At 39.2% G+C, this 27,951-nt stretch overlaps 1 pseudogene; it reads left to right on the top strand.

Annotated features, from left to right (window-relative positions):
• Positions 1-8: 8 nt before the first annotated feature.
• Positions 9-26,603, top strand: LOC142178977 (uncharacterized; annotated as a pseudogene).
• Positions 26,604-27,951: the final 1,348 nt, after the last annotated feature.

Raw genomic sequence — 27,951 nt, 5'->3', positions numbered from 1 at the left:
TCACCGATATGGTGGAACGGTTTGAGGAGGTTTTTATGGATGATTTTTCTGTGTTTGGTCCTTATTTTGATGAATGCTTGACCAATCTTGCTAAAGTGCTTTCCAGGTGTGTGAGACTAATCTGGTACTGAATTGGAAAAAGTGCCATTTTAGGGTACGTGAAGGTATAGTGTTGGGGCACAAGGTGTCCAAAAATGGACTGGAAGTTGACAAAGCTAATGTGGAAGCAATTGAAAAGTTGCCACTACCGATTTCAGTGAAAGGAGTTAGGAGTTTTCAGGGACATGCAGGTTTTTATCGCCGATTTATAAAGCATTTCTCAAAAATTTATTCTCTTTTTTGCAGGTTGTTAGAAAAGGATTTGAGGAGCTGAAAAAGAAGTTAGTGAGTGCACCAATCATAGTGACTCGTGACCGGAAAGAGCCATTTGAGCTGATGTGTGACGCTAGTGATGGTGTAATTGGGGCTGTGTTGGGCCAGAGGAGGAGCAAAAGTTTTCACTTCATTTACTACGCAAGCAAGGCTGTTACTCCTGCTCAAATAAATTATACTGTGATAGAAAAGGAGTTGCTTGCTGTAGTGTGGGCGTTCGATAAATTTTGGGCCTATTTTGTTAGCACCAAAGTCATCGTCTACACAGACCATGCAGCCATCAGGTATTTGTTCGAAAAGAAATATGCTAAACCAAGGCTAATCTGTTGGGTTTTACTCTTGAAGGAATTTGATTTGGAGATCTGAGACCAAAAAGGAACAGAGAATCAAGTGGCTGATCACTTATCCAGGTTAGAAACCCAAAATCATGTAGCTGAGAGAGTCATCAAGGAAACATTCCCAGATGATCAATTATTGGCCATTACTGCTGGGGAGGTGCCATGGCATGCAGATTTTGTGAACTATCTGGCAAGTGGATAGATGCCTCCTGATCTTGAACAATATGCTAAAAAGAAGTTGTTGCGGGATGCGAGGTCATATGTGTGGGATGAGCCATTTCTGTTCAAATCTTGTACCGATCAATTAATGAGAAGATGTGTGCCCGAATATGAAATAAATGCTATCTTACATGACTGTCATGCGTCGCCTTATGGTGGTCATTATGCGGGTGACAAAACGGCAGCTAAGGTATTACAATCGGGTTTTTATTGGCCTAGGGTGTTTAAAGATGCCAATGAGTTCGTGAGGAGGTGTGATAGGTGCCAGTTAACAGGAACAATCACAAAAAGGCATGAGATGCCATTGCACGGTATTATGGAGGTTAAATTTTTGATGTGTGGGGAATTGATTTTATGGGTCCGTTTCCCTTGTCCAGTGGGTGTAAGCACATTTTGGTGGCCGTTGACTATGTGTCGAAGTGGGTGGAGGCCAATTCTCTTCCTACCAATGATGCCAAGGTTGTCGTCAACTTTGTGAAAAAGCATATCTTTACAAGGTTCGGCACTCCGAGAGTGATGATTAGAGATGGGGGCACCCATTTCTGTAACAAGCTCTTGGACAATGTCTTATAACCATATGGGCTCAAACATAAGGTTGCAACCGCTTACCATCCTCAGACTAGTGGGCAAGTGTCACGACCCGAAATTCTCATCTTCGGACTGTGATGGCGCCTAACATTTCTCTTGCTAGGCAAGCCAACGTTAGAATAATATTATCCATTTTAAAACAAGTTTTAAATTTATTAATAACAATGAACCAAATGCGGAAGAAAAGTCCGAAATGTAGTGAATAATTCATAAAAATAACGGTATCTAAATTCCATCCCGGAATTGGTGTCACAAGTGCACGAGCTTCTAGAATAATACAAATAAAGGTCTGAATAAAATAAAGCTGTCTGAAAACAAATATACAGCTAAAGTAAAGTAGATGGGGATGTCAGAACTGCAGACCACATGCAGTTATACCTCAAGTCTCCTATGGGTAGCTGAAATTCGAGCAAGTGTATGGTACGCCACTGGGACCAACTCCAAAATCTGTACAAGAAGTGCAAAGTGTAGTATCAGTACAACCGACCCCATGTACTGGTAAGTGCCGAGCCTAACCTCAATGAAGTAGTGACGAGGCTAAGGCAGGTCACGTATAATAACCTGTATGCAATAATAGTAATAACAACAATAATAGAAATAAATTAGGTAACTCATTTTTAAAAATGGAAGCCAATTCGGCAGTCATAACCAATTATTATTTCAACCAATTTCCGTTGCAGCGTGCAACCTGTTCCCACAATATATTCATTTTCAACCCTCCAATATATTTATTTTAATCAAGTATATATATAGACTTTTAAATAAGTCCGTTGCGGCGTGCAATCTGATCCCCCAATATAGACTTTTTAATAAGTGTGTTGCGGCGTGCAATCTGATCCCCCAATATAGACTTTTAAATAAGTCTGTCGCAGCGTGAAATCTGATCCCCCAATATGGACTTTTTAATAAGTCTGTTGCGGCGAGAAACCTGATCCCCCAATATGGACTTTTAAACAAGTCTGTTGCGTCGTGCAACCCGATCCCCCAATATGAACTTTTAATAAGTCTGTTGCGGCGTGCAATACGATCCCCCAATATGGACTTTTACTAAGTCTGTTGCGGCGTGCAACCCGATCCCCCAATATGAACTTTTAATTAGTCTGTTGCGGCGTACAACCCGATCCCCCAATATGTTCATTTAAATCAATTCTGTTGCGGCGTGCAACCCGCTCCTCCAATATATTGATTTACTAATTCTTATAAAAGAAATTGCCCCAATAAATGCAACAATTAATATGAAATTATAAGACAATAAGCATACAACAATTATGATTAAATTATAAAACAAACAATGACAAATAATCATTTATTATGGAAATCAAGGAGAACATAGGCAGTTTAATATTTAATATGCTAAATGTCAAGTAGCAATTAAAACACATAAATCAAATAAACATGTAACAATTATTGCAAGAATTAAAGAATTAATATTTGACAAAGAATAAAAGAGAAATAATTATTATAACAATTAATTCGTGTCTTAAAACAATTTAATATGTTTAAATAATTAAGCAATCAATTAAATTGAAAAAGTATAGGCACTCGTCACCTTGCCTATACATCATTGCACATGAAATTCACATAGTCAAATAATTCAGGGGTTCTATTCCCTCAAGTCAAGGTTAACCACGACACTTACCTCGCTTTGCAACTTCAATAAATTACTCGACCATAACTTTTCCTTTTAAATTTGTCTCCAAAAACTTCAAATCTATTCACAAACAATTCGATATACTCAATACGAATCATAGGAATTAATTCCATATGAATTTACTAATTTTCCGGATAAAATCCGAAATTCACTTTAAAAATTGACAGTGGGGCCCACATCTCGAATCTCGGAAAAACTTACGAAATCCGAACACTCATTCCGTTACGAGTCCAACCATACAAACATTATCCAATTCCGATGTCAAATGGATCTTTAAATCATAAATTTTTATTTTTGAAAAGTTTTACGAAAATTCCAATTTCTTCCATCTAAATGATGAATATAGACATGGATTTATGAAATATAATCACTTTGGGTTATAGAACACTTACCCAATTCAAAGTCGTGAAAAATCACTTTGGAATCGCCAAAATTTGAGACTCAAAACTCAAAAAATGAGTAAAAATGGCAAAAACCAGATTTTATGTCTTTGTCCAGCATTTCCGCTTTTGCGGAAAATTGACCGTAGGTGCGGTTTCCGCTTCTGCGGAAAATTGACCGCATGTGCGATTACACCAGAAGGCCAAAATTTCAAATTTTTCCTTAAGTCCAAATTTTGACCCGTTAACCATCCGGAATCCACCCGAGCCCCCCGGGACCTCAATCAATTATACCAACAAGTTCTAAAACATCATATGAACATAGTCGAGACCTCAAATCACATCAAACAACGCTAAAATTACAATTCATACCTCGATTCGAACTTTGAGTTTTAAACTTTTCAATTTGCAAATGTCATGCCGAAACATGTTAAGTGAATCCGGAATGACTTCAAATTTGGCACACAAGTCATAAATGACATAACAGAGCTATTCCAATTTCCAGAATCGGATTCCGGCCCCGATATCAAAGAGTCAACTCCGTGGTCAAACCTGGAAATCTTTAGCCTTTAAATTTTTAGTTTTCGTTTAATGCTCATAACTTGAGCTAGGGACCTCCAAATTAAATTTTGGGCATACGCCCAAGTCCCAAATCACAATACGGACTTACCGGAACTGTCAAAGCACTGATCCGGGTCCGTTTGCTCAAAACGTTGACCAAAGTCAACTTAGTTGAGTTATAAGGCTCTATTTCACATTTTAATCCATTTTTCACACAAAAACTTTCCGGAAAATGATACGTACTGCGCACGCAAGTCGAGGAATGATAATTAGTGCTTTTCGAGGTCTTTGAACACAGAATTACTTATTAAATTTAAAGATGAACTTTTAGGTCATCACATTCTCCACCTCTAAAACAAACGTTCGTCCTCGAACGGAATTAGAAAAAGTACCTGAGCTGGTAAAAAGATGTGGATATTTACTCTGCATGTCCGACTCGGACTCCCAGGTAGATGATTCTACCGGCTGACCTCTCCATTGCACCCAAACTGAAGGGTAACTCTTAGACCTCAACTGTCGGACCTGTTGGGCTAAAATAGCTATCGGCTCCTCCTCATAAGTCAAATCTTTGTCCAATTGGACTGAGCTGAAATCTAACACATGGAACACCGAATGAACCACTGATAAACTAGGTGGTAATACAAGCCTGTAGGCTACTTCACCCACCTTTTCAAGAATTTCAAAGGGTCCAATATACCTAGGGCTCAACTTGCCCTTCTTTCCAAACCTCATTACACCTTTCATAGGTGAAATTCGGAGCAATATTCTCTCTCCAACCATGAATGCAATATCACGAACTGTACGGTCGGCATAACTCTTTTGCCTAGACTGAGCTGTGCAAAGTCGTTCCTGAATAATCTTTACCTTATCCAAGGCATCCTATACCAAATCGGTACCCAACAACCGAGCCTTACCCGGTTCAAACCAGCCAACTGGGGAATGACATCGCCTTCCATATAATGCCTCATATGGAGCCATTTGAATGTTCTACTGGTAGCTATTATTATAAGCAAACTCCGCAAGTGGCAAAAACTGATCCCAAGTACCTCCAACGTCTATAACACAAATGCGAAGCATATCTTCCAATATCTGAATAGTGTGCTCTGACTGTCCACATGTATGTGGATGAAATGTTGTACTTAACTCAACCCGCATGCCTAATTCATGTTGTACAACCCTCCAGAAGTGTGAGGTAAACTCCGTACCTCGATATAAAATAATAGACACGGGCACACCGTAAAGGCGGATAATCTCACGAATGTAAATTTCAGTTAACCTCTATGAAGAATAGGTAATTGCAATTGGAATGAAATGTGCTGACTTGGTCAACCTGTCTACAATGACTCAATCTGCGTCAAATTTTCTCTGAGTCCGTGGGAGTCCAACAACAAAATCCATAGTGATACGCTCCCATTTCCACTCAGGAATTTCTAACTTCTGAAGCAAACCACCAGGTCTCTGATGCTCGTACTTAACTTGCTGACAATTCAGACTCCGAGCTACATATGCAACTATTTCCTTTTTCATTCTCCTCCACCAGTAAAGTTGCCGCAAATCTTGTTACATTTTGGCGGTACCTGGATGATTAGAATACCTGGAACTGTGTGCCTCTTGAAGGATTAATTCACGAAGCCCGTCAACATTAGGCACACAAATACGACCCTGCATTCATAGAACTCCATCTTCAACTTGTCACGACCCAAAATCCTACCACATGCGTCATGATGACACTTAGTCTCTAAGACTAGGTAAGCCGATTTTACAACAATTCAAGCCATTTTGTTTTTCCAACAACGGAAATAATTACAAATATAACAACCTCCCAAGACTGGTAATACTGAGTCACGAACTCTAACTGAATGCATGAAATGGTCTCGAGGATCGAATACTCAAGGAACTACAACGACCAAGCAGCTCTACCTCGAATCCTTGCGATCCCACTCTAACTCTGTCCAAGTCCGATATCTCCAATACCTGGCTCCTGCACAAAAATGTGCAGAAGTGTAGTATGAGTACACCACAGTCGGTACCCAGTAAGTATCAAGACTAACCTCAGTGGAGTAGAAACGAGGTACAGTAAAGACACTCACTAATCTAATAACCTGTGCAATATAGTATACAAAATAATAGGAAACAAATAACAATAAGGGCAACACAAATCAACCAGTGATATGCCCGACATGGCAACAAGAACACTATTAATATTGCTCAACAAATAATAAATACAAGTACACCCAATTAAATCAAGTTCTTCAAATAAATATCTTTCACATATAATTCTTCCAAATAACTCTCTTTCAAATATAATTTTCTCAAATAAATATCTTTCAAATATAATTCTTTCAATAAATATTTTTCAAATATAATTTCCTCAAATAAATATCTTTCACATACAATTCCTTCAAATACTACTTTTTGAATAAAAATCCTTCCAAATAAATATTTTGAATATAATTCTTTCAATTAAAAGTCACCATGTGACACCTCATTTCATAATCATAGAAATACGGGTCTCGTCCCTTCTCATATTTTCACGGCACTTCGTGCCCATAATTAAATCATCATATTTCCTCGGCACCTCGTGCCCATTTTTCATATCACATCTGCACGGACAATTCACATGCAAATAATAAAATTATCATATTTTCCCCGGCACTTCATGCCCACGTTTCATATCTCAACTGCACGGACAATTCACGTGCCAATATCATCATTATTTACTCACGGCATCTCGTGCCCGCATTTCTTTTCATAATCAGCCTGGCAATAGCCACAGGCTCTCAATTTCAATCATAAATTAGACTATTATCAATTTACCAACAACAAGACAAATTGCACGAGGTATAAAAATAAATACAAGAAAAATCACAACATCACATAAAATCACCAATGCAACCACTCCACATCATCACATATCATCCCTGGCAATAGCCACCCTTATCTCTCCTATAGCCACCCTTATCACTTCTATAATAGCCTCCCTTATCCCTCCGACCTGAAAATATCAATATCCACCCTTATCGCTCCTATAGCCACCATTATCTCTCCTATAGCCACCCTTATCGCTCCACCCAGACAATATCCCAACACACATAACAACAGTGAAATGCCACCCTTATACCCACATAATCTCAACAGTGAAATGTCACCCTTATATCCTCAAAATAATAACCCAACAATTTACACAGAATATTATCAAGGCAACATAACAAAAATCAATTCATAACACAATTTGCCCAATGGCCACAACCAATTCCAAAGATATAACAAATCAATCAATTTCACAACAAATAGTCGAAGGCTCCACACAAAGTGTATAAGACCTCAAAAACAATCAACAGAGATAGAAATTACTCAGCATAGGGCAACACCTTCATTAATCCAAATTCTCAATAATTATATAAACACCTCTTCTTAAGCTCATTTAATTTATTATTTGCAGTGGAAAAATCCATAATAAAATTATATTCCATGAAATATCAAACCATCAAACTCACGGAATTCACATAAATATACAAGTAACATTCACGTCAAATCATAGCGATTATATCAACGGGTAGAGGGCGTTGTCACGACCCCGAAATTCCCACCTTCGGACCGCGATGGCGCCTAATATTTCACTTGTTAGGCAAGCCAACGTTAGAATAATAATATCCATTTTAAAAGAACTTTTAAATTTATTAATAACAAAGAGCCAAATGCGGAAGTAAAGTCCGAAATGTAGTGAATAATCCATAAAAATAACGGTGTCTAAATACCATCCCAGAATTGGTGTCACAAAAGCACGAGCTTTTAGAATAATAGAAATAAAGGTCTGAATAAAATAAAGCTGTCTGAAACCAAACACACAACTAAAGTAAAGTAGATGGGGACTTTAGAACTACGGACGCCGTGCAGTTATAGCTCAAGTCTCCTATGGGTAGCTAAAATCCGAGCAAGTCTATGGTACGCCACTGGGACCAACTCCGAAATCTGCACAAGAAGTGCAGAGTGTAGTATTAGTACAACCGACCCCATGTACTGGTAAGTGCCAAGCCTAACCTCAATGAAGTAGTGACGAGGCTAAGGCAGGTCATTCACATTATCCTGTTTGGCATCACCGTGCCCCACTGTATCCTTTAGGACAAGTAAATGAGGATCATCATACTGCCGCCCTCTGATGCACTCATATAAAGAAAATCGAGCGACTGTGCAAGCTAAAACCCGACTGGGCTCTAAAACATCTAACCTCACAAACTGATTAGCCAAAGTCTGAACATCTGCAGCTAACAGCCTCTCACCTACCGGAATATACGCAAGACTGCCCATACTCACAGCCTTTCTACTCAAAGAATCGACCACCACAATGGCCTTTCCGCGGGGATACAAAATGGTGACATCATAGTCTTTCAACATTTCCAACCATCTTCTCTGCCTCAAATTAAGATCTTTTTGTTTGAACAGATACTGAAGGCTACGATGATCAGTAAATACCTCACACGAAACACCGTAGAGATGATGCCTCCAAATCTTCAACGCATGAACAATGGCTGCCAATTCTAAGTCATAAACAGGATAGTTTTTCTCGTGAACTTTCAATTGCTGCGACGCATATGCAATCACCCTACCATCTTGCATTAATACTGCACCAAGCCTAATGTGAGATGCGTCACAATATACCGTCTACCATCATGAACCTGTGGGTAATACCAACACTGGCATCGTAGTCAAAGAGGTCTTGAGCTTCTAAAAGCTCAACTCACACTCGTCTAACCATCTGAATGGGACACCTTTCTGGGTCTGTCTGGCCAATGGGCTTGCTATAGATGAAAACCCTTCCACAAACCGACGATAGTAACCTACTAAACCAAGGAAACTCTGGATCTCTGTAACTGAAGTAGGTCTAGGCCAATTCTGAACAGCCTCTATCTTCTTAGGATCCATCTTTATGCCTTCTGCCGATACAACATGCCCTGGAAAGGCAACTGAGTCTAACCAAAACTCACATTTTGAAAATTTGGCATATAATTGATTATTCTTCAAAGTATGAAGCACACTCCGAAGATGCTGCTCATGTTCCTCTCGACTGCTGGAGTAAATCAAGATATCATCAATGAATACAACCACAAAAGAATCCAAATAGGGCTTGAACACTCGATTCATCAAATCCATAAATGTTGCTGGGGCATTTTTAAACCCAAATGACATCACTAGGAATTCGTAATGCCCATACCGAGTCCGAAAAGCTGTCTTAGGGACATCAAATGCACTAATCTTCAACTGATGGTAACCAGACCTCATAATTATTTACCTAACTTAACGAGTCACATTTAATGCCACCTGGGCGGGCACCTATATCATAGGTTAAAACTTAATAATTACAATACAAATTTGGTAAGTATGCACAGAGAATTTCATACAAGAATTTTCAATTAGGCCTAACAGGCATGACTCCCTATTATTCCTATAGTACAACTTTAATTTCACAAGGGAGAACTTAAACACAAGAATTTTCCTTACAAGGATCGCGTTCTTATATAACTTCCACTGCAGCTCGTAGCCCGGTTTAAACATATCAATTTATGTTAAAGTGTGAGGATCTCGTCCTCAGTTTCGAATCATAAATAATATGCACATCGTGCCAATCAAAAATTTCCATCTTCTTCTTTTAAATAATTTCAGTTACACCAAATCACAACACATAATGAACCCTATACCGGTAGGGCATATAATTCACAATTTGTAATTGATTATCCAGAAATTAAATCAAAACTTACCGAAATGAGTACCAGAAAGCCACATTTAGCCTCACAGCTCTTATTAGAGTCCAACATAGAATGATAGGCGTAGTTATCTCCATAGAACCTACCAACAGGAGTAAATACATAAGTAGATTATAGAATTACGAAGCTCACTCATAAGTGAAGCATAATATGAGGATTCGTCTCGATACTCAGAATCGAACCAAGTTAAGGAAATTATTCCTTTATATTAAATCAAGGTCGTGCCTGTAACGACACCATCTGATGTAACGCCCTCCGCCATACCATACAACAATTATATCAACGGCTGGGTCTCCACCTCTAGGACGCCTTCTACCCACTTATCCTCCATCCCTAACTGGTCATGTGGGTGGTGTAGTAACTGCAATGGGGCACGTAGCCTGAGTGCTTTGATGAAATGTCTCACCCAAGTTTGGGACAAATTTCTCATGATGTGCCTAGTATCACCGTATTCATAACAACCCCTTTTGCGGGTTTGGCTGCTCATATTGAGTCTGTGCCAGATAACTAGAATAACCATTGCAGTAAACTCATGTCGGTGGTGCATTAAAAGAATTTACTGGAGCACCACGAGTAATCCGATATGCGAACTAGGCTGGCCGACTGCCCGAGCCCCCGCCATAATGATTTATACTCGTAGAGTAGAATCCACTGAATCCCCCAAAACCTCGAGATGTCTTGGTCTCCTTAGTTTCCTTAAACCTCACCCGAACACGTTCTAATATCTTGGAAATTTCTACCACTAGTGAAAATTAAGTACTCCTAAGTCGTACAAAATTTTGCGATCATAATTGAGTCCTTTAATGTGTCTGTGGACTCGCTCCCTGGATATAGGAAGCAAAGTAGGAATATGACGGGCTAACTTATTGAACCTGATGGCATATTCTAACACTGTCATGGTGACCTGACGCAATCGTTCGAACCATATGCGCCACGCATTATGGAGAATTCGGGAACAAACTTTTTCAAAAGCATTTCTGAGAACTGAGCCAAGTGGACGGTGTTTCATTGGCTGGTCTGCCCCTCTTCATAGGCTTGCCACGGACACCTATGGAGAATTATCTCTCCCAAGGCCAATTTCTTCTTTTGTTATGCTGACTCAACATTGTTGAGCTGACCCATTTCTTAACATACTCTTCGATTCTTCTTAGAGGTAACCCTTACCCCTATTTATACACGACGATCACAAAAGTAGAGCTCCATACAGACAAATCTTGGCACGAACCACATAGTCCAGAATCTCGTCAACCAATGTACTTCCTCCGAAGCACCCAAAAATCCGCAACTATGACGTCCACGCTGAGTAGACATTCTCTAAATTTAAAGTTGTTTCTCTAACTCCTTTGGTACTGAAGTATAGGATTATTAAACTAGGTGGACATACCGCAAGTCCCAACCTTATCTTCTACAAAATCCCAGGCCTTAAACATGTGTTAAATTATGGGGAACCTTTCAGTACCACATATATACATTTTAGGCCAAAACTAATATAACACATGACCCCGCAATACATCCATTGATAGTGGACTTCCCCCACTCGGTGCGAAGTCATAGTTCACCATGTCCGATGATCCATAATATTAATCTTCACAGCTCGTATAAAACAACCAGATGCCAAGGTCCATTGCACCCCCCCCCACATGATTCACTGGGTGGTCTCTCAATGCGTCCGCATCTTCAGTCGGAACCACACGTTGAGGCAATGTTTGAGCATCTCTGGCTCCCTCGTAGTCCATCTGCGGCATCACGAACCGTCAACGCACAACTGATACCGAGTGCGCAATGTCATACACGAGTGGGTACAAAGGAATACGAGATATATGTTTAAAGCTAAATCAATTCCGCACGATAAGGAATGAAAAAAGTGATATTGTTCCTAAACTTCATAACCACTGAGAGATAAGTACAGACGTCTATGTATCGATCCTTCAGACTCTACTAAGCTTGCTCGTGACTCGTGAGACCTATGTAACCTAGTGCTCTGATACCAACTGTCACGACCCGAAATTCCCACCTTCGGACCATGATGGCGCCTAACATTTCACTTGCTAGGCAAGCCAAGGTTAGAATAATATTATCCATTTTAAAATAATTTTTAATTTTATTAATAACAAAGAACCAAATGCGGAAGAAAAGTCCGAAATGTAGTGAATAATCCATAAAAATAACGGTGTCTAAATACCATCTCAGAATTGGTGTCACAAGTGCACGAGCTTCTAGAATAATACAAATAAAGGTCTGAATAAAATAAAGTTGTCTGAAAACAAACACACTACTAAAGTAAAGTAGATGGGGACTTAAGAACTGCGGACGCCGTGTAGTTATACGTCAAGTCTCCTATGGATAGCTGAAATCCGAGCACGTCTATGGTACGTCGCAGGGACCAACTCCAAAATCTGCACAAGAAGTGCAGAGTGTAGTATCAGTATAACCGACCCCACATACTGGTAAGTGCCGAGCCTAACCTCGACGAAGTAGCGACGAGGCTAAGGCAGGTCACTTACAATAACCTGTACGCAATACTAGTAATAACAACAATAATATAAATAAATTAGGTAACTCATTTTTAACAGTGGAAGCCAATTCGGCAGTCATAACATATTATTATTTCAACCAATTTCCGTTGCACCGTGCAACCCGTTCCCACAATATATTCATTTTCAACCCTCCAATATATTTATTTTAATCAAGTATATATATAGACTATTAAATAAGTCTATTGCGGCGTGCAATCCGATCCCCCAATAAGGACTTTTTAATAAGTCTGTTGCGGCGTGCAATCTGATCCCCCAATATAGACTTTTAAATAAGTCTGTTGTGGCGTGCAATCCGATCCCCCAATATGGACTTTTTAAGTCTGTTGCGGCGAGCAACCCGATCCCCCAATATGGACTTTTAAACAAGTCAGTTGCGGTGTGCAACCCGATCCCCCAATATGGACTTTTAATAAGTGTGTTGCGGCGTGCAAACCGATCCCCCAATATGGACTTTTTAATAAGTCTTTTGCGGCGAGCAACCCGATCCCCCAATATGGACTTTTAAACAAGTCTGTTGCGGCGTGCAACCCGATCCCCCAATATGGACTTTTAATAAGTTTGTTGCGGCGTGCAACCCGAACCCCTAATATGTTCATTTCAATCAATTCTGTTTGCAGCGTGAAACCCGCTCCTCCAATATATTCATTTACCAATTCTTATAAAAAATATTGCCCCAATAAATGCAACAATTAATATGAAATTATAAGACAACAAGCATACAATAATTATGATTTATTTATGAAACAAATAATGACAAATAACAATTTATTATGGAAATCAAGGTGAACATAGGTAGTTTAGTATTTAATATGCAAAATGTCAAGTAGCAATTAAAACACATAAATCAAATAAACATGTAACAATTATTGCAAGAATTAAAGAATTAATATTTGACAAAGAATAGGAGAGAAACAATTATTATAACAATCAATTCGTATCTTAAAACAATTTAAGATGTTTAAATAATTAAGCAACCAATTAAATTGACAAAGTATAGGCACTCGTCACCTTGCCTATACATCGTTGCACATGAAATTCACATAGTCAAATAATTCGAGGGTTCTATTCCCTCAAGTCAAGGTTAGCCACGACACTTACGTCGCTTTGCAATTTCAATAAATTAGTCGACCACAGCTTTTCCTTTTAAATTTGTCTCCAAAAGCTTCAAATCTATTCACAAACAATTCGATATACTCAATACGAATCATAGGAATTAATTCCATATGAATTTATTAATTTTTCGTATAAAATCCGAAATTCACTTTAAAAATTGACAGTGGGGCCCACGTCTCGAATTTAGGAAAAATTTATGAAATCTGAACACCCATTCCGATACGAGTCCAACCATACAAAAATTATCCCATTCCGATGTCAAATGGATCTTCAAATCATAAATTTTTATTTTTGGAAAGTTTTACAAAAGTTCCAATTTCTTCCATCTAAATCCGAAATAAATGATGAATATAGACATAGATTTATGAAATATAATCACTTTTGGTTATACAACACGTACCCAATTCAAAGTCGTGAAAAATCGCTTTGGAATCGCCAAAATCCGAGACTCAAAACTCAAAACATTGAGTAAAAATGGCTAAAACTCGATTTTATGTGTTCTGTCCAGCATTTCCGCTTCTGCGGAAAATTGACCGTAGGTACGATTACACTAGAAGGCGAAAATTTCAGATTTTTTCTTAAGTCCAAATTTTGATCCTGTAACCATCCGGAATCCACACGAGCCCCCCTGGACCTCAACCAATTATACCAACAAGTTGTAAAACATCATATGAACTTAGTCGAGTCCTCAAATCACAACGCTAAAAATTACAATTCACACCTCGATTCGAACTTTGAGTTTTAAACTTTTTAATTTGCAAATGTCGTGCCGAAACATGTTAAATGAATCCGGAATGACTTCAAATTTGGCACACAAGTCATAAATGACATAATGGAGTTATTCCAATTTTCAGAATCGGATTCCAGCCCCTATATCAAAAAGTCAACTCCGTGGTCAAACCTGGAAATCTTTAGCCTTTAAATTTCTAGTTTCTGTTAAATGGTCATAACTTGAGCTAGGGACCTCCAAATTAAATTTCGGGCATACGCCCAAGTCTCAAATCACAATACGGACCTATCGGAACTGTCAAAAGACCGATCCGGGTTTGTTTACTCAAAATGTTGACCAAAGTCAACTCAGTTGAATTTTAAGGCTCTATTTCATATTTTAATCCATTTTCCACATAAACATTTTCCGAAAACTTATACGGACTGCGCATGCAAGTCGAGGAATGATAAATAGTGCTTTTTGAGGTCTTAGAACACAAAATTACTTATCAAATTTAAAGATGATCTTTTGGGTCATCACAGCAAGTTGAAGTCTCAAATAGAGAGATAAAGCAGATCCTGGAGAAGACGGTTAGTGCAAGTAGGAAAGATTGGGCTGCAAAGCTTGATGATGCTTTATGGGCATATCGGACAGCCTACAAAACTCAAATCGAAACCTCCCCTTACAAGCTAGTTATGGGATGGCATGCCATTTACAGGTGGAACTTGAGCACAAGGCCTATTGGGCGATAAAGAAGCTGAACTTTGATGCATAATTAGTGGGTAGAAAGCGGGTGATGCAATTGAAAGAGCTTGATGAGTTTCTCTTGCATGCGTATGAGAATGGCAAGTTATATAAATAAAATACCAAGCGCTAGCATGATAAGCATATCCACCATCGCGAGTTCGAACCGGGCCAATTGGTTCTCTTGTTCAATTCGAGGTTAAGACTATTTCTGGGGAAGTTCAAATCGAGATGCTCAGGCCCGTTTGAGGTAGTGAGAGTCACTCCACATGGTGCAACTGAGCTGCGCGTCTTAGGTGGCGAGAGAACATTCTTAGTGAACGGACAAAGAGTAAAGCACTATTATGGAGGTGACTTTGATCGTCAGAAGTCGAAGGTGTTACTTGCCAATGATTAGACGAGCTTCTGTGTCGTGCCACGACGTTAAATCAGACGCTTGTTGGGAGGCAACCCATCTTTACTGCTTTATTTTATTTTTATTTTTTATTTTATTATTGCTGTAGTGTTTGTTTATGTTTTGCAGGATTATAAGCATAGGAGGCAAAGCCATTGGAAGTGTGAAAAATCGAGTTAGATGGTGAGAACTAAGTGTGGGGTGCCCACACAAAGGACCATGCTTGGGGGAAGTCTGAGTACCCCGTGAGCCGCTATTGCTTCGGTCTTTGGCCTTTCAAGGAGTTTCTTGTCCACCCTCTTTATTTTTTTGATTTATTTGCGCATTGGGGACACTGCACTCTTTTAAGTGTGGGGTGGGAGAATTCTCTAGATAATTAGTAGTAGGATGTTAGAAAAATGTTAACTTCTTATTTTTGTTTTCGTAGTTGTGTAGTGTTTTAGTATTTTATTAGCTATGAAAAAAATTGAAAACAAACAAGTAGAAAAATTGGACTTTTCCAGACGATGGATCTCCTAGACAGTTTTCTTGAGAGATTTAAGTCTAAGGAAAAAGGACAAAAATATTTTCTTTGTTTGTAGTGTAGTAATTCCCCCTTGGTTTTTCTTTGTGCCGCGTTTCTTTTCCAAGGGTTTTGTTTGAACCGGGTGTAGTTAGTTTTATTTTTTTAGGAGTAGGAGCCATTGTGAGATGAATTGAATTGAAGAAATATCTTTTGACTTTGTTATGCCTTGAGAATAGTGAGTACTTTGGTTGTGACGCTTAGGCTCAGTTTTTGACTCTTGTATAAGTACCTTAAATTGTATGATCTAAAATTTGCTTAACTGCTTTGACTAGAGTGTCTTGATGAGTCCGATCCTGAGTGAGTTATGTGTCAGGTGTGTGTGAGGTTTGTGTATTATTCTGTGCATTGCATTTGATGTCTAGAACTTGCCCCGTGTGTTTGCAAAGTGAAATAGTAGTATTGTTCAGTCTTGAAAGTGATATAGGCATTTCTTTGTTGAGCCAGATATATATAGTTTACCTGCCTAATTGTTATGTATCATAGTTAACCCCTTTGAGCCTATAATCCTGTTTCTTTGGCAACCACATTACAAGACTTACCCATTTGTTTGAATTAACCATCTATTTAAACATTTTAACCTCTCATGAGCACTTGAATTGCAGTGAACTTTGTATAAGTTAAAGTGTGGGGTGGTTGCTTTTACTTTTGAGTGGAACTAATGAAATAAGGAGAAAGGTGCACTGTTTTGAAAAGGTAAGAGCCACGTGAATTGAAAAAGAAAGAAAAAATATACATATATAGTTATATTGTTGTGAAAAATATTCCTTGATAGTGGTGACTCTTGATGTAATAGTGTTTAAAAGAAGTATGGAGTAATATACATTGATGTGAAGGTGGAGTTTGGTTTGACATAAGTATGTGGTTTGAATGTTAAAGTATATCTATTAAAGTACTTAGGGAGGTGTAGTCACTCATATAGCCAAATGTATCCAACCCGACCCGCAGCCTACATTACAACCAATTAAAGTCATACTTGATCCTAGACTGAATGAGCTCGAATAGTAGAGTACTACATTACGGGCAAGCCTATGGTGCATGTTTTGTGGCATATGAATGTTATTTCTGAGAGTGAGTGAATTCTTCCTATCTTGAGTTCCTAATTGTTCTTAAATTTAAATGTGTGTGGAACTACTCTCATTTGTTGTGTGAGGGCACTTGATTCATGAAGGAAAGGTAATAATGTCATTGACCTCTATGTTAGAGTAAGTGGTGAATAATGCATGGTAAGTGTGGGTAGTGATGTTTGTCTATAATTTCATATTTTTAGTGCACTGCTTACCTTACGTTTTGGGGTTTTAATGCTAAACTATGCTATATTTGTGCTTAATTGAGCTTATTTTATGTGTAGGTACGTTGTAGACGAAATTTGGAGCAAAGTAGAGATTTTATATGTATTTTATACACTACAAGAATGTAGTTATGATTATTTAATTAGTGGATATATAAGGATTAAAGTTTAACATTACAAAGGAAATTAAAAAAGACAAATCAAAAGAATTTAAAAAGAACAATTGAAAAAAGAAACAAAAACGTGAATTGGAAATGTTAGGCAACAAAATTGAATCGAAGCAGCAGCAGGCGTAGCGAGCTACTTTGCTCGCGTTAGAGCAGGCGAGGCGAGGATTAAAGCACGTGATAAAGCTTGCGTTGCACGGGCTACAGCGAGATGAAGCTCGCGTTTTGCCACGCGCCGCGAGACCTATAGCGAGGGTGTTCCGTGTTTTAAAGCCTATTTTGTATCCTTTTGGTTTTGGACTTAGTTATTTCATCTAGGCTTTTTCCCTATACATATAAATAGTTATTAAACACCATTTTTAGAGGAGTTTGTGCGACCGGAGGCAAGAACATCACGTGGAATAAAATTTGGAGGAGAAAATCATCGAGTTCTTCATTCATTTATCTTTTCTTTGTAATTTGTTTATGCATAATACTTGGAAAATTGTTACTACGAACATGAGTGGCTAAGTACTTTAGTTCTAGGGTTGTGGTTGACATGATTATAAAACGTTTATTAATTATATCTACGTTACTTCAGATTATCATCTTGCGGTTGTTTCTTTAATTCTAGTTTTAACTTGTGAATTGTTGTAGCTACCAATTCACCCTACTATCTATGTTATGTTTGGGGAAATTCGTGTTTAGATTAGAGTAGAATTAGAGAGAGCTTGTTTCTGAACCCATGGCTCGGGGGACGATTTCGCGGTTAGAATAGGAATATACTTAACAGTCTTGCTTAATTGAATAACGTATTATATTCGTTCATGATAGACTCAATACCATAGGAATATAGGATTGATATATTATGGGCAGGCGAGTAGTATTGTGGGGACTTGCTATTCATATAAATGATCCGGTTAATTAGCAACCATAGATAATCTGGATTAACGAGTCTGATTATGGAACTTAATAGGACTGATAAACCAACCACAATCCTTGAATTTTCACCTCCTCTAAATTAAAATCTCATCATAAACATTTGCACTCTTGATAAATTAGTTGTTACTTGTTTAATTTCCGCAATTATAGATTAATAGAAAAACATCACTCTTAAATATCTTGAACTTTTAATTATTTTTTGTTTGCTTAGTTGACAATTGATCTAAGTCTCTTTGGGTTCGACATCCGACTTTCGAGTCACTTTATTACTTGACGGTCACGTATACTTGTGTGTACTTGGGGAACCAACAAGTTTTTGGCGCCGTTGCCGGGGACTTAGTTATTGATTGTTTATCTCTAAGTTAAGCTTTTATTCGTTATTTGTTCAAGTTTTAATTTTTAGTTTGCTTTATTTGTGATAACGCATGCTCTTCTGTTGAATGCAGAGTAGTGGAAGCGAAAACAATATCCTTCCGCTTTATCCTGAGATCGAACGAACACTTCATAGAGTGAGGAGGGAAGTTGAAGCTAGAACTAGAATTGAAAGAGAGTTGGACATCGTAGTTCAACCACAACCAATAGAGATGGCAGGTAATGAAGGGCGTCCGGTGATAAAAGCTGCAAGGCCCAATCTTGCTAATATGACTCAGGCAATTGTGAAGCCTGAGATCACGGGATACTTTGAACTCAAACAATACATGGTACAACCGATTCAGTCCACAGGGCAATATGTGGGTCTATCTCATGAAGACTCGCAGAGGCACATTGAGAACTTTCTTGAAATTACAGACACTTACAATTATCCGAACATTTTCAAGGACTATGTCAGGATGACACTGTTTCCCTTTTCACTGCTAAGGGAAGCTAAGGAATGGTTGCAAAAGGAGCCCGCGAACTCAATCCACAATTGGGATGATCTAGCAAGGAAATTCTTAATCAAGTTTTTCCCCCTAAGAAGACAGAGTCGCTGAGGAGCCAGATTCTTAGGTTTCAACAACGAGATGGCGAGACTCTTCGTCAAGCTTGGGAAAGATACAAGAAGCTACTCAGACACTACCCACATCATTGTCAGACTGATGAGGTGTTGCGTCACACTTTAGTTGATGGGTTGGACGAGGAATCAAAGATGAATCTTGACTTAGCATGTGGAGGTAGTTGCATGGCAAGACAGTATAGTGAGATCTAGAACCTGCTAAACAATTTCACTGCTAATGATAATAATTGGCAAAAAGATGGGAAACCACGAAGAGCGCTTAAACAAAAGGCAGCAGGTGTGATCGAGCTTGATGATTTCTCAGCCTTGAGGGAAGATATAGCGAGATTAAAAAATCAGATGAATAAGATGACAATGCACCAAGCACAATAGATGCAGCATGTGCAACAGATGTCAACTTGCTGCGAGTTTTGTGGTGAAGGTCACACAACTGACATATGCCCCGTGAATCCTGAATCCATCTACTACGTGGGGCAACAAGCTAGAGGGCCGATGAATCAAAATTCTCAATATAGTAACACTTACAATCTGAACTGGAGGAATCATCCTAACTTCTCTTGGGGTGGAAATCAAAACATCAGGCCTCAAGTGAATTATAATCATCCACCTCAACCTCCACAGCAATCAGAAGAGAGTTTGACTGACATGATGAAAAAGCTCTTGATAGACAATCAGGAAATTATAGCTGAGAATCAACAATTGCGCACAGAGTTCAAAAATCTAGAGAGGCAGTTTGGGAAAATAGCTAACAATCAGAATATTAGACCTGTTGGAGCTCCCTCAAGTGATACAGAGAAAAATCCTCAAGTCAATACAGTGACGTTGAGAAATGGGAGAGAGTTAGTAGAAGTGCCTAAGAAGAAAAAAGAGCAGTCTGGGCTCGAAGAAGAAAGAGTGCCAAAAAATATAGAGGTAGATAAGAGAAACAAAATAAAGTCTGAGCAAATATCAGGGAGGGTGCCTCCTCCTTTTCCTCAAAGACTGAGAAAGAAGAATGATGACAATATGTTTCACAAATTTTTAGATATGCTAAAGTAGATACACTTGAGCATCACTTTATTGGACATGCTCTGTGAGGTCCCAAAATATGAAAAATATATTAAGAATATAGTGGCAAATAAGAGGAGGTTAACTGAATTTAAGACCGGTGCACTTACTGAGGAGTGCACTTCCAGGATTAAACATAAGCTTCCACAAAAGCTTAAGGATCCGGGTAGTTTTACCATCCCCATGAGGATTGGTGAAATTGATGTGGGTAGCCTTGTGTTATTTGGGTGCACGTATCAATCTGATGTCGTTGTCAGTGTTCAAACAATTGGGATTAGGAGCTCCGAGACCCACCACGGTGCTACTACAGTTAGCTGACAGATCTTATGTTTATCCTGGGAGGGTAATTGAGGACGTCTTGCTACAGATTGGGAAGTTTATTTTCCCTGCAGATTTTATCATCTTGGACTACGAGGCTGATGAGTTAGTTCCTATCATCTTGGGACGACCTCTTTTGACCACTGGAGATGCCATTATCATAGACTGAGAAGGTAAGATGATCCTGAGGGTGGACAATGAAGAAGCGGTCTTCAAGGTATATCGAGCCATTCAGTTGCCTCGTCATTACGAGAGGACCTGTCCATGATTTCTGTAGTGAAGATAAATGAACCAGCCGTAGAGCCAAGTGCATTTAAAGAAGATGCACTAGAAAATACATTGATGTTGTTCAATTACTTGGAACTGGAACAAGAGGTTGTGGAGATGTTGTAAATTTTGGATGGATCTTGTGAATACATAAGAGAAAGATCACAGTTTGAGCCTATGGATAGGCCAATCGGCCTGCCCCCTAGACCCTCAGTTGAGGAGGCTCCAAAACTGGAACTTAAACCCTTGCCATCTCATCTTCATTATGCATATTTGGGTAGTTTTAACACTTTGCGTGTGATTGTTTCTTCTCATTTGTCTAAATTGCAGGAAGAAAAGCTCTTAAGGTTGCGGAGGGAGCACAATCATGCCATTGGTTGGACAATGTGTGACATAAAGGGTATTAGCCCTGCATTCTGCATGCACAAAATACTCATAGAGGAGGGACACAAGCCTAGCGTGGATCATCAACGCCGCCTAAATCCAATCATGAAAGAGGTGGTAAGAAAAGAAGTGATTAAGTGGCTCGACACAGGTATAGTATTTCCCATCTCCGATAGTAAGTGGGTAAGCCATGTTTAATGTGTACCTAAAAAGGGGTTATGACTGTTGTAGTGAATGAACAAAATGAATTAATCCCAACTAGAACTATGATTGGTTGGCGAATATGCATAGATTATAGGAAGTTGAATAATGCTATATGAAAAGATTACTTCCCCCTCCTCTTCATTGATTAAATGCTTGACAGGTTAGCCGGACAGGAATACTATTGTTTCCTTCATGGCTATTTGGGGTATAATCAGATATCTATTGCCCTGGAAGATCAAGAAAAGCCCACTTTTACATGCCCTTATGGCTCTTATGCATTTAAGAGAATGTCATTCGGGTTGTGTAATGCACCTCCGACTTTTCAAAGGTGTATGATGGTTATTTTCACCGATAGAGTGGAACGGTTTGTAGAGGTTTTTATGGATGATTTTTCTATGTTTGGTCCTTTTTTTGATGAATGCTTGACAAATCTTGCTAAAGTGCTTGCCAGGTGTGAGGAGACTAATCTGGTACTGAATTGGGAAGAGCGCCATTTTATAGTACGTGAATGTATAGTGTTGGGGAACAAGGTGTCCAAAGATGGATTGGAAGTTGACAAAGCTAAGGTGGAAGCAATTGAAAAGTTGCCACCACCGATTTCAGTGAAAAGAGTTAGGAGTTTTCTGGGACATGCAGGTTTTTATCGCCGATTTATAAAGGTTTTCTCAATAATTTCTTCTCATTTGTGTAGGTTGTTAGAGAAGGATGTGCCATTCAAGTTTGACGATGCTTGTTTGAAAGCATTCGAGGAGTTGAAAAAGAAGTTAGTGAGTGCACCAATCATAGTGGCTCCTGACTTGAAAGAGCCATTTGAGCTGATGTGTGACTAGTGATGGTGCAATTGGGGCCGTGTTGGGCCAGAGGAGGAGAAAATCTTTTCATTCCATTTAATGCACAAGCAAGACTGTTACTCCTACTCAAATAAAGTATACTGTGACAGAAAAGGGGTTGCTTATTGTAGTGTTGGCGTTCGATAAATTTTAGGCCTATTTGATTGGAACCAAAGTCATCGTCTACACAGACCATGCAATCTTCAAGTATTTGTTCGAAAAGAAAGATGTTAAACCAAGGCTAATCAGTTGGGTTTTACTCTTGCAGGAATTTGATTTGGAGATCTGAGATCGTAAAGGAACAGAGAATTAAGTGGCTGGTCACTTATCTGGGTTAGAAACTCGGAATCATGTAGCTGAGGGAGATTTCTTCAAGAAAACATTCCCGGATGAGCAATTGTTGGCCATTACTGCTGGGGAGGTTCCATGGTATGCAAATTTTGTGAACTATCTGGCAAGTGGAGAGATGCCGCCTGATCTTGAACCTTATGCTAAAAAGAAGTTCTTGCGAGATGTGAGGTCATATGTGTGGGATGAGCCATTTCTGTTCAAATCTTGTACCGATCAGTTAATGAGAAGATATGTGCCTGAATCTAAAATAAATACTAACTTACATGATGGTCATGCGTCGCCTTAGTGTGGTCATTATGCGGGTGACAAAACGGCAACTAAGGTGTTGCAATCGGGTTTTTATTGGCCTAGGGTGTTTAAAGACGCCCATGTGTTCGTGTGGAGGTGTGATAGGTATCAGAGAACAGGAACAATCACGAAAAGGCATAAGATGCCATTGCACGGTATTATGGAGGTTGAAATATTTGATGTGTGGGGAATTGATTTTATGGGTCCGTTTCCCTTGTCCAGTGGGTGTAACCACATTTTTGTGGCCGTTGACTATGTGTCGAAGTGGGTGGAGGCCATTGCTCTTCCTACCAATGATGCCGAGGTGGTGGCAACTTTGTGAAAAAGCATATCTTTAAAAGGTTCGGCACTCCGAGAGTGATGATTAGTGATGGGGGCACCCATTTCTGTAACAAGCTCTTGGACAATGTCTTAGCGCAATATGAGGTCAAACATAAGGTTGCAACCGCTTACCATCCTCAGACAAGTGGGCAAGTTGAAGTCTCAAATAGGGAGATAAAGCAGATCTTGGAGAAGACGGTTAGTGCAAATAGGAAAGATTGGGCTGCAAAGCTTGAAGATGCTCTATGGGCATACCGGACTGCCTAAAAAGCTCCAATCGGAACCTCCCCTTACAAGCTAGTTTATGGGAAGGCATGATATTTATCGGTGGAACTTGAGCACAAGGCCTATTGGGCGATAAAGAAGCTGAACTTTGATGTAGAATTAGTGGGTAAAAAGCGGGTGATGCAATTGAACGAGCTTGATGAGTTTTGCTTGCCCCGTGAGCCGCTATTGCTTCGGCCTTTGGCCTTTCAAGGAGTTTTTTGTCCACCCTCATTATTATTTTGCTTTATTTGTGCATTGGGGGCACTGCACTCTTTTAAGTGTGGGGTGGGAGAATTCTATAGATAATTAGTAGTATGATTTTAGAAAAATGTTAACTTCTTATTTTTGTTTTCGTAGTTCTGTAGTGTTTTAGTATTTTATTAGCTATGAAAAAAATTGAAAACAAAAAGTAGAAAAATTGGACTTTTCCCAACGATAAATCTCCTAGACAGTTTTCTTGAGAGATTTAAGTCTAAGAAAAAAGGACAAAAACATTTTCTTTGTATGTAGTGTAGTAATTCCCCCTTGGTTTTTCTTTGTGCCGCGGTTCTTTTCCAAGGATTTTATTTGAACCGGGTGTAGTTAGTTTTATTTTTTTTAGGAGTAGGAGCCATTGTGAGATGAATTGAATTGAAGCCATATCTTTTAACTTTGTTATGCCTTAAGAATAGTGAGTACTTTGGTTGTGACGCTTAGGCTCAGTTTTTGACTCTTGTATAAGTACCTTCGTTACCATCTCATCTTCATTATGAATATTTGGGTAGTTCTAAATATTTACCTGTGATTGTTTCTTCTTATTTGTCTAAATTGCAGGAAGAAAAGCTCTTAAGGGTGCTGAGGAAGCACAACCATGCCATTGGTTGGACAATGTCTGACATAAAGGGTATTAGCCCTGCATTCTGCATGTACAAAATACTCATAGAGGAGGGACACAAGCCTAGCGTGGATCATCAACGCCGCCTAAATCCAATCATGAAAGAGGTGGTAAGAAAAGAAGTGATTAAGTGGCTCGACACAGGTATAGTATTTCCCATCTCCGATAGTAAGTGGGTAAGCCATGTTCAATGTGTACCTAAAAAAGGGGGTATGACTGTTGTAGTGAATGTACAAAATGAATTAATCCCAACTAGGACTGTGATTGGTTGGCGAATATGCATAGATTATAGGAAGTTGAATAATGCTACACGAAAAGATCACTTCCCCCTCCCCTTCATTGATCAAATGCTAGACATGTTAGCCGGACATGAATACTATTGTTTCCTTTACGGCTATTCGGGGTATAATCAGATTGCTATTGCCCTGGAAGATCAAGAAAATACCACTTTTACATGCCCTTATGGCACTTATGCATTTAAGAGAATGCCATTCGGGTTGTGTAATGCACCTGCGATATTTCAAAGGTGTATGATGGCTATTTTCACCGATATGGTGGAATTGTTTGTGGAGGTTTTTATGGATGATTTTTCTTTGTTTGGTCCTTCTTTTGATGAATGCTTGACCGATCTTGCTAAATTGCTTGCTAGGTGTGAGGAGACTAATCTGGTACTGAATTGGAAAAAGTACCATTTTATGGTACGTGAAGGTATAGTGTTGGGGCACAAGGTGTCCAAAGATGGATTGGAAGTTGACAAAGCTAAGGTGGAAGCAATTGAAAAGTTGCCACCACCGATTTCTGTGAAAGGAATTAGAAGTTTTCTGGGACATGCAGGTTTTTATCGCCGATTTATAAAGGATTTCTCAAACATTTCTTCTCCTTTGTGCAGGTTATTAGAGAAGGATGTGCCGTTCAAGTTTGACGATGCTTGTCTGAAAGAATTAGAGGAGCTGAAAAAGATGTTAGTGAGTGCACCAATCATAGTGGCTCGTGACTGGAAAGAGCCATTTGAGCTAATGTGTGATGCTAGTGATGGTGCAATTGGGGCCGTGTTGGGCCAGAGGAGGAGCATAATTTTTCACTCCATTTACTACGCAAGTAAGAATCTTACTCCTGCATAAATAAATTATACTGTGACAGAAAAGGAGTTGCTTGCTCGATAAATTTCGGGCCTATTTGGTTGGCACCAAATTCATCGTCTACACAGACCATGCATCCATCAGGTATTTGTTCGAAAAGAATGATGCTAAACCAAGGATAATCTGTTGGGTTTTACTCTTTTGCAGGAATTTGATTTGGAGATCCGAGACCGTAAAGAAACAGAGAATCAAGTGGCTGATCACTCATCCAGGTTAGAAACTCGGAATCATGTAGCTGGGGGAGATGTCATCAAGGAAACATTCCCGGATGAGCAATTGTTGGCCATTACTATTGGGGAGGTGCCATGGTATGAAGATTTTGTGAACTATCTGGAAAGTGGAGAGATGCCGCCTAATCTTGAACCTTATGCTAAAAAGAAGTTCTTGGGAGATGTGAGGCCATATGTGTGGGATGAGCTATTTCTGTTCAAATCTTGTACCGATCAGTTAATGAGAAGTTGTGTGCCCGAATCTGAAATAAATGCTATCTTACATGACTGTCATGCGTCGCCTTATGGTGATCATTATGCGGGTGACAAAATGACAGCTAAGGTGTTGCAATCGGGTTTTTATTGGCCTAGCGTGTTTAAAGACTCCCATGAGTTCGTGAGGAGGTGTGATAGGTGCCAGAGAATAGGAACAATGAGATGCCATTGCACGGTATTATGGAGGTTGAAATTTTTTATGTGTGGGAAATTGATTTTATGGGTCCGTTTCCCTTGTCTAGTGGGTGTAACCACATTTTGGTGGCCATTGACTATGTGTCGAAATGGGTGGAGGCCATTGCTCTTCTCACCAATGATCCCAATGTTTTGGTCAACTTTGTGAAAAAGCATATCATTACAAGGTTCGGTACTCCGAGAGTGATGATTAGTGATGGGGGCACCCAATTCTGTAACAAGCTCTTGGACAATGTCTTAGCGCAATATGGGGTCAAACATAAGGTTGCAACCGCTTACCATCCTCAAACTAGTGGGAAAGTTGAAGTCTCAAATAGAGAGATAAAGTAGATCCTAGTGAAGATGGTTAGTGCAAGTAGGAATGATTGGGCTGCAAAGCTTGATGATGATCTATGGGCATACCGGACTGCCTACAAAACTCCAATCGAAACCTCCCCTTACAAGCGAGTTTATGGGAAGGCATGCCATTTACCGGTGGAACTTGAGAACAAGGCGTATTGGGCGATAAGGAAGCTGAACTTTGATGCAGAATTTGTGAGTAGAAAGCGGGTGATGCAATTGAATGAGCTTGATGAGTTTCACTTGCATGCGTATGAGAATGCAAAGTTATATAAAGAAAAGACCAAGCGCTGGCATGATAAGCATATACACTTTTGCGAGTTTGTACCGGGCCAATTGGTTCTCTTGTTCAATTCGAGGTTAAAACTATTTCCGGGGACGCTCAAAACGAGATGGTCGGGCCCGTTTGAGGTAGTGGGAGTCACTCCACATGGTGCAATTGAGCTGCGCATCTTAGGTGGCTAGAGAACGTTCTTAGTGAACGGACAAAGAGTAAAGCACTATTATGGAGGTGACTTTGATAGTCAAAAGTCAAAGGTGTTACTTGCCAATGATTAGATGAGATTTTGTGTCGTGCCGTGACGTTAAATAAGGCACTTGTTGGGAGGCAACCCATCTTTACTGCTTTCTTTTATTTGTATTTTTTATCTTATTATTGTTGTAGTGTTTGTTTTTGTTTTGCAGGATTATAAACATAGGAGGCAAAGCCATTGGAAGTGTGGAAAAGCGAGTTAGATGGTGAGAACTAAGTGTGGGGTGCCCACACAAAGGACCATGCCTGGGGAAAGTTTGAGTACTCCGTGAGCCGCTATTGCTTCGGCCTTTAGCCTTTCAGGGAGTTTCTTGTCCACCCTCATTATTATTTTGCTTTATTTGTGCATTGGGGACACTACACTCTTTTAAGTGTGGGGTGGGAGAATTCTCTAGATAATTAGTAGTAGGATGTTAGAAAAATGTTAACTTCTTATATTTGTTTTCGTAGTTGTGTAATGTTTTAGTATTTTAGTCGCTGTGAAAAAAAAAGTAGAAAAATTGGACATCAGTTGAGGGATTTAAGTCTAAGGAAAAAGGACAAAAACATTTTCTTTGTATGTAGTTTAGTAATTCCCCCTTGGTTTTTCTTTGTGCCGCGGTTCTTTTCTAAGGGTTTTGTTTGAACCGGGTGTAGTTAGTTTTATTTTCTTTAGGAGTAGGAGCCATTGTGAGATGAATTGACTTAAAGAAATATCTCTTAACTTTGTTATGCCTTGAGAATAGTGAGTACTTTGGTTGTGACGCTTAGGCTCAGTTTTTGACTCTTGTATAAGTACCTTAAATTGTATGATCTAAAATTTGCTTA

The sequence above is a fragment of the Nicotiana tabacum genome, unplaced genomic scaffold (assembly GCF_000715075.1).
Source record: "Nicotiana tabacum cultivar K326 unplaced genomic scaffold, ASM71507v2 Un00123, whole genome shotgun sequence".
Taxonomy (NCBI): Eukaryota; Viridiplantae; Streptophyta; class Magnoliopsida; order Solanales; family Solanaceae; genus Nicotiana; species Nicotiana tabacum.
The sequence above is the reverse complement of the archived record's forward strand: the minus strand, read 5'-3'. Positions and strand labels throughout refer to the sequence as shown.